General features: G+C 42.6%; 1 protein-coding gene across 6 annotated transcripts in view; it reads right to left on the bottom strand.

The window, feature by feature from the left end:
* Positions 1-12,454, bottom strand: part of PLCE1 (phospholipase C epsilon 1) — a 360,038-nt gene that overhangs the window by 168,276 nt on the left and 179,308 nt on the right. The window lies entirely within an intron of this gene.

Raw genomic sequence — 12,454 nt, forward strand, 5'->3', positions numbered from 1 at the left:
CTCATATGCACATTACTAATTGATAAGCACTGCTTTGATGGAGTTTCTTTACAAGTGCAGTGGCCACAGGAAAAGAAGCATCCAGATATAGCAGAGAATAAGCCCACTGGTTTCACAAACCCACAGGCAGGACCTCAACTAGTCAATACTTATCATCACAATTATGTGCAACGGTGATAGAAGCAGTTTACATATGTATAATGGCTTAGAGTAAAAAAATTGAATGCCTCTACATTCCTTTGATTTACTGACTAAGCTTATTATTTCCACTTTGTGGATACAGAAAACTAAGGCTCAGAGAGACTGAATAATCAAATATGAGGTCCCCCTAAAATGACTCTTTGAAACTATACCTCAAAAATTGATCTTCAACATAGAAGCCTAAATTAAAGCTATTTTATTCTACTACAGGTCCCTTTATAAGTACACGGTTTCTCATTAATTGTACTAAATCGAACAGTAGAAAAGATCAATATTTTGATCTTAGAATATTAAGATCTTAATGCAATATTAAAAATAATATTTTAAAGCAATGCAGGCTTTTTGCTTTTAAGTCCAAAGAAATAAAGGTACAGAAATGATTTTTTTTTTTTTTTTTTTTAAGAAAAAGCAAAAGAATTCAGGTCCAAGTTAAGCACTAAGCAGTCACCTTTGGGCACTGTAAATTGATACAAAGGTGCTCTGGGTAGCCCTGGTCCTTTTTCAGTGCTGTTGTCAGAGTCTGTAGTACTGTTGTTTGGACCTCCTATAGCTTATGTTGCTATCTCCAACTCTTGGCAGAGTGCCTGCAGAGAGAAGAGGTTAGTAAGTGTCACTGAATGAACGGATGGAGAGACTGATGAACACGAGGGAATGTGACACAGTCCAGGGCCAAAGGAATCTAAGACCTGGGCTCTCTGCTCCCCCTACTGTGGAGAGATCAGAAGGTTCTGGAAGGGATGTGGCATCCATGTCAGCAAGCAAACTCTTCCTCAAATAGCTAGTGTAATTTCTCTAAGTCCAGACATTCAGACAGAGCAGGGAAGAGAAGAACAGGAAGTCCTTCCAATGGAATCCATTGGTAAGAGTGATTTGTGTGACCTGTTTTTGATGAATGGGATAGTAAGTCTGTGCTTTGCTGAACACATCTGTTATCATGCACCTGTATGTCCATCCCATCTCTAGGCATTTCCCTCCCTTTCCCTTCTTCTATCTCTTTTACCTCCCTCATTTCCTTCTATCCTTTTTCTCTTTTTCTTCTAAGAGAAAGAGTTTGCACAAAAAATTCCAATTTTCTCATGTCTGAGGCAGAAAAAGAGAAAAGAAAATTTATATGTGCATTATTCACCTGAATTATTAATAGCCAAGAAGAGGAGAGAGAACTTCCAGGCAGGTGAGTTGCTGTTGGTGGCTGATGTGGCCTGGACTTGTGAGACGGGTGGGTATGGATGGGAGAAATGAGCTCTGAGGTCAAAAGCTGGGGAAAGCTCTGTTTCCTGAGGTTTGCACTGACCCCCAGAGTCCACCTGCAGCTCCAGGCAGCCTCCAGACGAGGGCACGCTACCCAGATCCATTTCCATAGTCCGCCCCCCATGCTCTCTCCCTTCTGCCAAACCTGACCTCTTGCTAGACCCAAACCTGAACCTCTTCTAAGAGCCATTCTGATCTAAGCCTTTGTTCTTACTATTTCTGGAATGTCTTCTTTGCTCTACATCCACCTTTTTCTGTTGTTTGTTTTGCATGGTATGCTTTATAATCACTAAGTTCATTGATTTTATCCCATTATAATTTTGTGAGGCAAGTATCTACATTGTCCTCATTTTACAGAAAACATGATGAAACTTAGGAACAGAAAGGTCAAGCAATTTGCTCCAGGTCACAAAGCTTGTCTGATGTAGAGCTGGGATTTAGGTCTGTCTGTTGCCAAAGTGCACACTTTTAATCTCTAATCTTTGTTTCGTATGTGTCACGGTATGGTGTAACCACATATTCAAACGTCAGTCTATCTACTAAATCACTGACTCCTAGAGATGAAGAACATGCTTTCTTTTCATTGTTTTCCCTGGTTAGGACAAAGCCATGGCTAGCACTCAGCAAACGTTTTCACAGTGTGTTACATTTCGTTTCCCAGAGGTGGACTAGAGACAGGCTAAGAGCTCAAGTCTAGGTTGTGCTGTGCTGTGCTTAGTCGCTCAGTCGTGTCTGACTCTTTGCAACCTCATGCACTGTAGCCCCTCAGGCTCCTCTGTCCAAGTGGATTCTCTAGGCAAGAATACTGGAGTGAGTTGCCATGTCCCCCTCCAGGGGATCTTCCCAACCCAAGGACTGAACCTAGATCTCCCACATTGCAGGCAGATTCTTTACCATCTGAGCCACCAGGGAAGCCCCAAGCCTAGGTTGAGGTTAGTTCAAATCAGGCTTCTGTGACCTTTGGATTCATGACCATCTAGGGCTTGGTCCTTAGCTGCTCTGAGTCTTGGTTTCCTACCTCTGTGTCCATCTCCATCTTTTACTAGACTGTGAACATCAGGGAGACAGGAGTAGTGTTAATTCTTCTTCAATCTACCCCTTTCACTGTCTCCAAACAGCATATGACTTGAGTGTCCAGCCATTAGGCATCAAGTTGACTATTCAGTGAATGAATGATTGTTCACAATTCTCTATACATCTGCCTCCCCATTTTAAAAAAATGGAATAAAAAAGAAAACATGCCACCTAACTGTTATGGGGAGAGAGAGACAATTACACTATGTTATGCATACAGAAAACTAAACAATGAGACTGGAAAGAGTGACAAAGGATATTGAAAATAGAAATCAAGGTTGGGAACTTACCAAGACCCTGTCTATGGAAAATGTGAATGCTCTCTGGAACTTTTCCAGCCCAGTTTCTGAATATGTAACACACTTCCAGAAGATCTAACTTGGACTTTAACATCCCATTAGCAGAAAAAAAAAGGGGAATACTGTATATGTTTTAGGTTCAGAACACAGTCTATTTCTGGGTTTGCAATTGAGGTGTTGAGACACTTCAAAAAAGGGCAAAGACTGAAGAGCACGCAGTTAAATTAGACTGGAGTGAAGCAGTGAAACAGGACATTAACCCACTTGAAGACCCTTGAGGCCTCCAGCCTTTCCCCTTGGATAACTCTGAAAGGCATCCAGTGAGTTCCAATTTGGGCAGGGGTTTGTTTATTCTGCTTGGTTCAAGTCAGGGCTACAGATCCCTAATGGTTTTCATGTCCCTAAAGGTTTTCCACATTTGGGCAAGATCTATGCTTTATGGAAGTCCAACGAGGCCCTGCTCCCAGCCCCTCGGGCTGAGCACTCTGCATCAAGACCAGTCAAGAGCCCAAACTCCGAGAGAAGTTTAGCAGCATGTATCCCTTGGCACGAGTGTGGGGATTTTCACAATGTTGCTGTGTCACAGTAAAAATGCCTCCATTCTTAACCAACCGTAATTTTTATTACCTTTTCATTTTTCCCCCTGTGATGCTAAATTTTCAAGGCCAATCTTTTTTCCTGTAAGCACTGCCCTGGGCCAACATAAACTACATGTGTTCACACTGGCTTCTGGCCCTTTATTTTGAGCACACTATTCCTGATCCGGGAATATCCTTGTAGGTTTGTGATTACGACTCTCCCTCCTTCCGAGGGTGTCCTACCTCCAGACTCTTGACCTTTGTTGGTCTTTCCTTCCTAAAATTCAACCTGCTTTAAGAGCATGTGATGGCTCTCTAATGCTTTAGGTCCAAATTTTCCCCTTGTTTTCTCCAAATTGTGACCGGACCTACCAACTTAGCCTTATGCCTCCTTGTATTCCCCCCATGAGATCTTGGCTGAGAATCACTTCCTCATACTTACCCTTTACTTATCTCACGTATTTTTCTTGCCTGGAATGAGACCCTACTCCCCCACTCCCAAGCAGAAGCTGGTTCACAGAAGACTTCCCTGCTTCCAGCCCAGCCTCCTAAACCCAAGAACTAAAACTCTCCCTGGCATACCACCCAGGGCACACAAAAGAAGATGTCTGCAGGGTCGGGCAGGTGAGAAAATGAGACTCGGGATGGGAGGGAGATAACCCAGCGGTGGGGTCCGGGTGGGTAGGTATGGGAGGGTGAGTTGAACTGGTGCATCTTGCTTGGAGGCAGGTGTATGGATCAGGACCAGTGCAAGGGGCCAGGGGAGAATGGGGGCCCGGGGGTGCCAGAAAAGATAGAACTCTACATTTTAACGCAAAATTTCCTAATTTAAAAAAATACTGAAGCTGTCAAGGAAAAAGCCACATGGCCTGGATTTGGCCCGCCAGGGAGTTTTTGCTTCCCTAGTTAAAGCAAGACACTGCTATGACTCAGTACTCAGAGAGTCTGGCCTGGGGTGGGGGAGTGTTAACAGTCCCCCTGGGCCTGCGGGGGGGTGGTGGGTAGGGTGTCATCAATCCTCCTTTCTAGTCCACACCACAAACCTTTCTTCTAAACTTCTTGGAATACAGTTCCCAGGAAGTAGAGAGAGCTGGGTTACTAGGTTATTTGTCCTTTGCCTGCCTCCTCAGAACAACCACAGAGTACTAAGGCTCATCTGAGCTGTAGCTTTCTTTCAGATTATCCTTTATTCTCTGATTCAATATCTTCAGTGGTTTTAAATGCTAACATTTTTATCTGGGTATAAAGAGGGCTGGAGTCATCTCAAGCTGATTTTTGTCTGAATCATCCTTTTGAAAGAGAAATCCTATGGTGTCCCTTCTTCTGTTTGAAACTTGGTTTTCCATGGCTCCCAAGGATACAGACAGGAACCCTTAACTAGAGTCTGTACTATCTGGCAACTTGCTTTACTTTTCTGTGGCTTAGCTTCTTCTCATGTAAAAATATGAGTTTTAAATTAGATAATACCAAAAAAAAAAAAGCTTGTCAGAGTGTCTGGCTCACAGTGAGCACCCAGCACCTGTTAGCCTTTGTCATTCTGAGTTCTCCAGACTTTCTTGAGAGGGAACCCTCCAGATCTCAACTGTCCACTCAAACTTCAAACTTGCCATACTCCTGGCTGCCATGGGGCCTTGGCATGATTACTTCTGTCTAGAACATTCTTCTTGCTCCCCTTCCCTTAGCTACAGGCTAAGGAGAGCCTGTAGCCTTACGTGGAAGCCTTCTCTGCTTGGGTCAAATCCCCCTTTTAGAAGATCACATGCACATGGCCCTTTCCCTGGTAGCATGTACGACGGCCACAGCTTGTCATTTATTTTTGTAATTACTTGATTCCCTACTGGTCTTTAAGTTCCATGTGGGTGGGTACAACGTCTGTTCTATTCCTGGTACCTGGCAGTGACGGTGTTTAATAATATTTGCAAGATAAAATTAATTTCCACCACCAGCGTCCTGTCCTTGGCATGTGTGGGGGTATGATGACCACTGAGAAGAGGGCATTCCCCCAGAGACAGAGAGGGAACATGGACTCCTCTCTCAGTGTGAGGGCTGTGGAATGGAGGTGCCTTCATCTCTTTGCTCAGGAAAGAGACTCCAGACCCTTCAAAGCAGGGCTAATGCAGAGATTGGGGTCACTCTTTTCCCCCCGCCTTTTCTCTTTTCTCAACAACAGTGTAAGTCCACTTTGCAGAGATAAGACCCTCAAGTGCACTTGTCAGTTGGCTCAGGGGTACAAGGACACATTGAGCAGTGACAGAAACAGACCAGAGAGAAGTCATTCCATGGCCGTCTGCCTCAATATGGGCCAGGGCAGGACTCTCTCACTCAGAGGCCAAGGAAGATCAAAGGCTTAAATATTCCTTGTATGGCTCTCAGATGGTCTGACTTCTGCCCTGTACCTCCAGTCACAGATTGAGCAGGACGGGGACCAGCCCAAGCGAGTTTTGTAAATGATGCTTGAAAAATCTGGTAAGTTAACTCTAGATGGTGATGCTCACGGGTTCGAACCAGATGGCTTCAAATTTCTTTCCTGGTTTTAGTACGGGGAATTGTATGTTATCTTGAGTTGTATGTATGTATTCATTTACTTATTTTTTCACTCAACAAATATTTTCTGAGACATCCTCTCCCAGTTGGTTGATTCTGTGCTATGACTACTCAGCCGTAGATGGGAAGATCCTTCCATCCACCCCTACAGGTTCGCATAACAAAGAATACTGGAGATGTCTTAGAAGTCCTGGGAGGAATACAGGGCAAGGAGGCAGCAGGTACACAGAGAAGAGATCAATTTTGTAGTCTGGATGAACTTGCAATCAAATTGGGGCTTCTATGTTATATTTATGTATGTACACGTGCACACACACACACACACAAACACACAAATACACACAAGGTCAGTACAGGGTGAAATGTGAGTGGGAGTTAAAACTATAGGATTTCCTGGTGGTTAAGAACTTGGGTTGGACTCTCCGACATAAATCACAGCAGGATCCTCTATGACCTACCTCTCAGAATATTGGAAATAAAAGCAAAAATAAACAAATGGGAATGAATGAAACTTAAAAGCTTTTGCACAACAAAGGAAACTATAAGCAAGGTGAAAAGACAGCTCTCAGATTGGGAGAAAATAATAGCAAACGAAGCAACAGACAGAGGATTAATCTCAAAAATATACAAGCAACTCCTGCAGCTCAATTCCAGAAAAATAAATGACCCAATCAAAAAATGGGCCAAAGAACTAAACAGACATTTCTCCAAAGAAGACATACAGATGGCTAACAAACACATGAAAAGATGCTCCACATCACTCATCATCAGAGAAATGCAAATCAAAACCACAATTAAGTACCATTACACGCCAGTCAGGATGGCTGCTATCCAAAAGTCTACAAGCAATAAATGCTGGAGAGGGTGTGGAGAAAAGGGAACCCTCTTACACTGTTGGTGGGAATGCAAACTAGTACAGCCACTATGGAAAACAGTGTGGAGATTTCTTAAAAAACTGGAAATAGAACTGCCATATGACCCAGCAATCCCACTTCTGGGCATACACACTGAGGAAACCAGATCTGAAAGAGACACGTGCACCCCAATGTTCATCGCAGCACTGTTTATAATAGCCAGGACATGGAAGCAACCTAGATGCCCATCAGCAGATGAATGGATAAGGAAGCTGTGGTACATATACACCATGGAATATTACTCAGCCATTAAAAAGAATTCATTTGAATTAGTTCTAATGAGATGGATGAAACTGGAGCCCATTATACAGAGTGAAGTAAGCCAGAAAGATAAAGAACATTACAGCATACTAACACATATATATGGAATTTAGAAAGATGGTAATGATAACCCTATATGCAAAACAGAAAAAGAGACACAGATGTACAGAACAGACTTTTGGACTCTGTGGGAGAAGGCCAGGGTGGGATGTTTTGAGAGAACAGCATCGAAACAGGTATATTATCTATGGTGAAACAGATCACCAGCCCAGGTTGGATGCCTGAGACAAGTGCTCGGGCCTGGTGCACTGGGAAGACCCAGAGGGATCGGGTAGAGAGGGAGGTGGGAGGGGGGATCGGGATGGGGAATTCATGTAAATCCATGGCTGATTCATGTCAATGTATGACAAAAACCACTACAATATTGTAAAGTAATTAGCCTCCAACTAATAAAAATAAATGAAAAAATAAATAAATAAATACACACATCTGTTTTTCTGAGAAAAAAAAAAGAACTTGGGTTGGGGATCAGAGAGACTTGGAGACCAAACGTAGGCTTTGCCCCTTTAAGCCCAGTTAAAGGTTTTAGTTCTAGACTTGGTAGTCCATAAGCTCAGATCCTGTGCATTGCCAGAGTCTCTGAAACTTTTTATACTGTCAGTTTCCCTCCATGTTTCCAGATCATCCCCAAAAATATCTGCTTGAAATGGATTTTAGACGAGTCTGCTTACTAATGCAGAAGTTGAATGATTCTGGGTATGAATCAGGGTAAAATACCATGACTGTTAGCAATGGTGTTTCTGGTGACTGTAAAATTCACAAGAAGAGCCTCAGAGGGGCGGAAGCAACCATTTTTTCAGGCCATCATAGAATCGTTTGTTATTACAATGAAATAGAGAGTAAAGAGGCTTAAAATGCCAAATATGTACATATTTCCAGCTGGTAAAACATTCTATACTTTCCAGAAGATGGTAACATCTTCTGTTAGAGTTTAGTCCATTGAAAACCAAACACTCTTAAAATGTCCACTAACAACTTTAACTGTACTAGTAATTTCTTGGTTTTAAGACTCAATTCCGACAGAAGTTTAAATAATGACTCAGACTGTCCTGAGATCTTCTCTTTTTTTTCCTCTTAAATATTTGCTACTGACCCACATGTTATTATAAACAAATTATAAGTATATTCCACTATGTTCTATAAATGTTCCCATGGACAAGAATTTTCATAGCTCATTTAAGTGAGATTTTTGTCCTTTAAAAAGGTAAACAATTTAAAAACACTCAAAAGGATTAGTTACATGTATTGAAACATTTAATTTTATTGTAAAGAGTAATGCAACTTCACAAAAATGTACAAGTTCTAACTTGAACACTAAATTTTATACCAAGCTTAGCAGACATGGTGCCCAATCCCAGGAATAAATGCTTAGCATCTTTTCTACTCTGGAGGGAACAGAGATGATACCAGCAAAAAAGCGGAACTAAAACAACAGAAGCATCATAACAGAGGTGAGAGCTTGTTTTCCTTAGTTACATAGGGTGTTCACATTTCTTTAGGCTCTTAAGTGATTTTAGAAACCTCAGACTTCACTCAAGTTGGTACAGGGACCCTCTGAGCCCCTACATCCTGTTTTTATCTCAACTATAACATTTATTACCATCTGAAAATTGCAGGGATATTTGTCCATCTCCTGCAGTATCAGGTGAATTCCTTGAAAGTTAAGACTTTGTCTTATTCACTGTTTTATCCTCAGGGCCTAGCACAGTGCTTGTCACATAGAAGATGCTCGATTAATGTTTGTTAAATGAATTAATGAATGATCTGATGCATGAACCCTAAGGAAAACCTTACAAAGGGGCAGAATCCAGCCTCTAGATACCTCCTTTCAAGTGTCCTGTAAGGATGTCAGGGCAATCTGGTTGCGACATCTGTCACCCCATTGATCGCCAGGGTTGATTCGGCTGATCTGGCTGGCTAGGCGGGTGTCCCCTTCCTCCCTCACCGCTCCATGTGCGTCCCTCCCGAAGCCGCATGCTCGGTCAAAGAGGCCGACCATCCCTGATAGAGGAGGACCGGTCTTTGGTCAAGGGTATACGAGAAGCTGCGCTCCCCTGCTAAAACCTCCAAACAAGCTCTCAAGTGTCCCGTAAGATACTACTTCTCTGAGTCCAGAGCCAGGGAAACCTGGAGGTTTGTGTGCATCTAAGACTGAGCTAAGAGCAGAGCACCTGAATTAAGAACAGTGGAAGGCTGGCATTTCAAGGGGCTGGTAAGGGTGGCAGCAATCATCATTGCTACCCTCATCATCCTCAGCATCACATCATCAACCTAACATTTACCGAAGAGAGATGCCAGATACTTTGCTCAGTTATTTATATACATTATCTCATTTAGTCCTCAGAATACCTCTGTGAAGTTCTCACTTTTATTCCTGATTTATGGTGGCAGACACTAAAGCCTAGGAAGTAAAGTCACCTATTCAAGATGGCATAATGTTGAAATCGAGACTCAAACTCAAGACAGAATGATGTTCCCAGTCAATTTCTTTTAACCATGAAGCAATTAACAGGACAAAGAGAGCCCCAGTAATACTTTTCTTATTCATTCTAAGCCCTTCTCCCCACTTACTTTAGCAAAGCCTCTGTCCCCCTTCTCATCTGAATGTGAGCCCCAAATGGCTTCAGAAAACAGTATCATTGGAGACAAGGGGCTTGAATCCATCAAAGTTTGCACACAGGCTCCAAATGCCTCTTTTTAACCATTAGTCACGTGGTACAGACAAGAACATCAACATTCAAACAATATAAATGGGTAGGAGGTGACAAGTAAAAGGCCTCTCTTGGAGGCAATCATTTTTGCATGATTCTGTGCCTATTCTTTGACAGTTATCTTTTAACTGTAAAAAAGATTTTGGGGATTTCCCTGATGGTCCAGTGCTTAAGAATCTACCTGCCAATGCAGGGGACATGGGTTCCACACCTGGTCTGCGAACTAAGATTCCACATGCCTCAGGGCAACTAAGTCTCATGCCCTCTAACTACTGAAGCCCGAAAGCCCTAGAGTCCATGCTCCACAACAAAAGAAATCACCGCAGTGAGAAGCCCGAGCATGCGCTGCAACTATAACAGCTCCAAAATTAGAGAAACCTGCACGCAGCAACAAAGACACAACCCAGCCAAAAATAAATAAATAATAAATGTACAATTTAAGGATGAAAAGAAAAGATTTGCATCTCATTTGAAAAAAAAAAATTCCCTTCCCTTTCAAGAATAGTGTATTTAATCATCTCGATGGAAGATGAGAAATTTGGCCCATTCTCCCCATCACTGCAAATTACATCTTTTTAGTTTTATTTTTCTGTTGATAACTGTATTGTTTCAGCTTTAAATACTATTCTTCCTGTGCTTTCTGTTTTTATAAATTTATTTATTTTTAATTGATTTAAATACTATTCTTAATTTTCTCTCTTTATATTTCAATTTAAATGTATTTCCTAACTGCCCCAAGGTTATCCAACTGCTCTTTCTCCTTCTCTAAACCTTCCTTTTTCAAGATCAATGCAATGATTTCTTATGCCAGGTTGACTGGGGGGAACATTTACTTACTGACATTGAAAAGTCATATTTTAAGACTTCTTGATTTAAAAGAGTTATGAGTTCAGTGTTATATGCAATAAGCAAGCTTTGGAGGAAAGGATTGGAATCTAGTTGCTTTTGTTGGGTACAGAGTTTCAAATAACTATCTTGCAAATGGTTTTCTGAAACATGGCCCACTCAGAGTTTCTGGACCTAGGACCTGGAATTTTTATGATCAGTTCAAATATGGGGATGAGATGGTTGGATGGCATTACCAACTCAAAGGACATAAGTTTGAGCAAGCTCCGGGAGTTGGTCATGGACAGGGAAGCCTGGCATGCTGTAGTCCATGGGGTTGCAAAGAGTCGGAACACGACTGAGCGACTGAACTGAACTGAACAAATATGGGAAGTCCAAGTGACTGACTGGGGTTGCTGTCCTCACCAGTCATATTTCTGAATTTAGTATTAGGATTTAACCAACCCTTAACTTTTTTTTTTTTTTCCAGTGGAAACCAACCCTTAACTTTTTGATTTCTTGATGCAATGGGAAGGATAGATGGGCATATGATGCAACAATTCAATTAACTTTTACCAACATTGGAAGGATATATTACTAATGGTAACAACAGGGGACAATTTTGTGCACTGTACAAAGGTCTGTACCCAAGTGGAAGAGAGATTTGAGTCTACATGCTGTGCACTAAATGTTGTATGTGGGGATGAGGCTTCATCACCCTGGAGAGAATGAAGAGGGGCCTTTTTGTAATTTTTACAGATTACAATGGGCCAGCAGTACCTGACACTGCCTTAGCAATGCTGTTGTTCAGTTGCTCAGTTATGTCTGACTCTTTCTGACCCCATGGACTGCAGCACGCCAGGCCTCTCTGTCCCTCCCCATCTCCCAGAGTTTACCCAAGTTCATGTCCATTGCTTCAGTGATGCCGTCCAGCCATCTCATCCTCAGACACCTTCTTCTCCTTCTGCCCTCAATCCTTCCCAGCATCAGGGACTTTTCCAATGAGTCAGCTGTTCGCATCAGATGACCAAAATACTGGAGTTTCAGCTTAAGCATCAGCCCTTCCAATGAGTACTCAGGGTTGATTTCCCTTAAGATTGAATGGTTTGGTCTCCTTGCTGTCCAAGGGACTCTCAGGAGCCTTAGCAATGCCTCCTCCTAAATGCCTCCAGTTCTCACTACTCTTTCCTTCCATCCACCTTCCACATCAGGCATTCTCACCTGAAGTATCAGAGATTCTAGCTCTTCCCCCTCCCCCTTTGGCCATGGTTCCCCCCCCCCCCCGCAACTTTGGTCATGCCTCATAGCTTACAGGATCTTAGTTTCTCAACCAGAGATTGAGCCTGTGCCCTGGGAAGTGAAATCATGGAGTCCTAACCACTGAACTGCCAGGGAATTCCTGATCAGAGACTCTTGATTTGGTAGGTTTGGGATGAAGCCAAGGAAAGCTATTTTGTGGACACTCAGGCTGGGCGATTCTGATGCAGGTGGGCTAAAGATGATGCTTTGAGCAGCCCCACTCCACACTGCAGCCAGAGGGATCTTTCTAAAGGATCTGATCACATCACATCCTTCCTTAGAACCCTTCTGTGTCTCTCCTACTCACAAGGTAGGATCCAAGCTCTTTATCATGAATTACAGTCCCCCGGAGACCTATTTTCTTGCCCCATACCTTCCTATTTACTTCCGGTGCACCTCAAACTTTGGCCATAACAGCATGGTAGACCAGCAGTCCCTGA

Source organism: Cervus canadensis, chromosome 8, assembly GCF_019320065.1.
Source record: "Cervus canadensis isolate Bull #8, Minnesota chromosome 8, ASM1932006v1, whole genome shotgun sequence".
NCBI classification, from domain to species: Eukaryota; Metazoa; Chordata; class Mammalia; order Artiodactyla; family Cervidae; genus Cervus; species Cervus canadensis.